The following is a 3,819-nucleotide window of genomic DNA, read 5'->3' as shown; positions in this document are numbered from 1 at the left end:
GGTGTTCTGTCCTTGCTTATCCCAGTGCATCCTTTTCAGCTTGTGCTATGGCTCACAAAATACCCATTATATGGATAGTTAGTGATACACAAGGCAAAACACATGTAAGGGCCCAGCTCCTACTCTGCACATGAGTGAGGCCATCCAACTGCAATTGGGAAATGTGTCTCTAGCACAATCTGAATAGTTTCACACAGTGTGCCATCAATACTGTGTAACGCTCAACAATGCCATCTGATAAGGGAATTTGTCTGATGGCTCCTTATTTGTTTTTATCCAAAAATAATATGTATCATTATCGTTGTGGCTGATGGCTGGCTTTACAGGCCCCTCTGTGATTGCAGTTTTGCAACAGTTTTCACTATAAGAAATGCAATTTGAATAATGCCTGTATAGTCTCAAGTTGATTTATGCCTTTGGTGGTCAAATTAATTGATTTTATCCTGGAAAGCAGTATTTTCTACTTCTTCTGGGGGCGGGGGGGCGGCGGGGGGAAGCAATTTGTTTCCTTGAGCATACTGGTGTAATATTTGAAAACAGCATGAAAACAGCAACATCATCAATTCCACTCTGAACGAATATTCATGACTAATCCCACTGGAGACAGGAGACCAGGGTGTCAAGGACAGACGAGTGCTGATCTACCACAGTCCACGTTTTGGTCATCATTGCATATCCTATCAGCATCACCACATTTTCACATTGAATTCCAAGACCTAAGATTTGTAAGTTAGATTCGGAGTCTTGTCTACCATGTAAGTTTATGAGCTGATGCTGAGCGATGGCATCTGTGTTACTATTTCTGTCACTGCCTTTTCCCATCAAATGAACCGCACTTAAGCCACTGATCCTTATTTGTGTGCGTGTGAAAACGAGGCTGTAACTCAACAGAACGGGAATGACATACAATGCAGATATAAAACAATGTGAAAATGCATGAGCCTACTCTTCTGCTGGGCGTGCTCTTGAGCATAAACATGATACCACAGAGGCTACCTCTCATCAGTGCATGGAACATAATCACTGGAGGAAGTAGACAGGCACTGACAGACACTATGCCTGGCATCTCGGGTGTTTTGATTCGTTGGCCTGGCCCACTTCACAGGCCTTGGCACAAATGCATCTGATGAAAATACGTGTTTTAATGAAAATAAATCTCTGGTATCTCTCCTTCCCCAGGAATTAGAATCGCCTCTTATAATCTCTATTTGGGAGGTAAAAAGTAATCTTAGTCATGTTTTAAAAAACGTAATTTAGTGAAAGACCTTTTCCCAGAGAAGACATGTAAAGAAGGAATAGTTTTGCCCTAGCCGGTTTGGCTCAGTGGATAGAGCGTCAGCCTGTGGACTGAAGGATCCCGGGTTTGATTCCGGTCAAGGGCATGTACCTGGGTTGCGGGCACATCCCCAGAGGGGGATGTGCAGGAGGCAGCTGATCGATGTTTCTCTCTCATCGATGTTTCTAACTCTCTGTTCCTCTCCCTTCCTCTCCATAAAAAATTAGTGTGTATATACTAATTTTTTTTTTTTTTTTAAAGAAGGAATAGTTTTTCAGCAAAGGTCACCACGCTATCGTTAGGGCACATGGGTTTATGGCTCAGTTAAGTAAGACACACAAGGGGATTCTCTGGCCATGCTGTACCCCAGTTCACATCCCCCTCACCCCTGACCCAGCCCCCCAGGAAGCTCTCCGCCCATCTCAACCCCAAATCCCTTCCAGGCAGCAATGGCTGCAGGAGATGAGGTTGTTGTCCTTCCTTGAATTACTGGCTCCTTTTCCAACAAATCAGTGAGGGAAACAGAGGGGTGTATCTACCCAGAAGAAGGGCACAATTCTGCCCTCCCTGGTCTTGCCTTCTCCTGCTGCTCAGACCCCCGCCAGGCTGGGTTAGGAACCTGTGTGGTCATTCTTTATGTACCAAACGTTCTGTGTCCTGAATTGTGCCCGCGACACCCATGGCTTGACTCTGATTGCTGTTTACTTAACAGGAGCTTCTCCAGCTGGTTACGCACGTGGGTTGCTCTGTATTTTAGTTGTAACTCCAGTTTGGTCCTGGGAGGGGGTGAGTGTAATTTCCATCTACTGCACCGCCATCCTGAATCCCTGGTTGTGGTGCTTCTCACTAAGCTCATTGTAACTCAGTTTCCTCATCTGTGAAATGGGAATGTTATAGAACCTACCCCACTGGGTGCCTGGTAACCGTAGGCATGGATCCTCAGATGCATTTGCTCAGATTCTGTGTCTTTTGCTCCCTTGGCTTCTGGTCTACAGTAAGAGTTGATAAGTGTTTTTAATTCAGGGCCAGAGAGTATATACCTCGGGTGTTGAGGGTGTGTGGTCTGCTGCTACTCCTCAGTTTGGCTGTTGTGACACGGACACTGCCACAATGTGTAAACAAAGAAGGTGGGTTTGGGTTCCAACAAAGCTTTAGTTATGGACACTGTGATTTTAAATTCATATAATTTGCACAGGTCACAAAAATATTATTTTTCTTTTGATTTTTTTAAAAATCAAAAACCAGCCCAGCCGGCGTGGCTCAGTGGTTGAGCGTCTACCTATGAACCAGGAGGTCGAGGGTTCTATTCCCAGTCAGGGCACATGCCCAGGTTGTGGGGCTTAATCCCCCGTGTAGGGTGTGCAGGAGGCAGCCAATCAATAATTCTCTCTCATCATTGATGTTTCCATCTCTCTCTTCTTCTCCCTTCCTCTCTGAAATTAATTTTAAACATATTTTTTAAAAGTAAAAAGCATTCCCTATTTGCAGGCAGATTTGGCCTGTGGGCCATCATTTGTAGCCCCACCTATAAGATGCAAAATTTTCTATACTTTTTTGGTGAGGTATTTGGGCTCTGAAACCAGCCTAGGTGTGACTCCCAACTCCACTCTGGGCCAATGTGACCTTAGACTTGTTGACGAAGCTCACTGTATCTCAGTTTCCTCATCTGTGAAATGGGAATGTTATAGAAGGAGGAATGAAGGAGACAGGTTAGGTAAAGCATGTAAAATAGGGTCTGGCACAGAGCAGGCACTTCATAGATAATATTATGATTCTGATGAACATTTTCTGTTTTATTTGTGTTTCTATAAGGCTTTGCAGAATTTACTAACCATCTATTTCATTTCTTCTAATTAGGCTCAAAACTTTCCCTCCTCTAAACCAATAGATTTTGCCTGTGATTAATGTCACACACTTAATACAAAATTTAATATTTTAATTGTGAAATGATACATATCATCAAGTCTGAGTTTCATATATACATTGAAAACTTGCTTCTAAGAAATAGCTGACAAGCGATTAATAGTGCATAAGAAAAATCACAGTTAACAGAACAGCAGATAATTGAGCCAATTACATATTTTTCATTTATATGATGACTATGACTTTGTCTAGAGAATACTAAACATGCAGACGAAAAGTAAATATTTCGGATGAGGCAACCATTTGGATAATTGAAGTTTAATTAAATCTAGCTTAAAGTTCAATTAAATCACATTTTCTCTAAAACATCCTTTCCTGGATAAGCCGTTATGCAAAGTATTTCTTAAATGTCTGAGAAAATTGCATGAGTCGTAAAAATTACTGGCAGTAATGTCCCATTTTCTATGGGTGACATCATTCCCCAGTCACTGCCCTGTAGTGACCGGTACTTTTCTCGATTAACCATTGCAGGAAAGGTAAGGCATCCTACAAAGTTGTCGGGTGGAGGATGCTGCTGGAATGACCACTTCTAGGTGTTTACGCACCATAAACCAGCGGTTCTAAACCTGTGAGTCGCAACCCCTTTGGGGGTCAAACAACCCTTTCATAGGGGTCGCATA

General features: G+C 42.8%; 1 protein-coding gene across 2 annotated transcripts in view; it reads right to left on the bottom strand.

The window, feature by feature from the left end:
* PNLIP (pancreatic lipase) overlaps window positions 1-3,819 on the bottom strand; it is a 29,019-nt gene that overhangs the window by 18,040 nt on the left and 7,160 nt on the right. The gene's annotated exons all lie outside the window — the stretch shown is intronic.

The sequence above is a fragment of the Myotis davidii genome, unplaced genomic scaffold (genome assembly GCF_000327345.1).
Source record: "Myotis davidii unplaced genomic scaffold, ASM32734v1 scaffold107, whole genome shotgun sequence".
Classification (NCBI taxonomy): domain Eukaryota; kingdom Metazoa; phylum Chordata; class Mammalia; order Chiroptera; family Vespertilionidae; genus Myotis; species Myotis davidii.
This window is presented reverse-complemented; position numbering and strand designations above follow the sequence as displayed.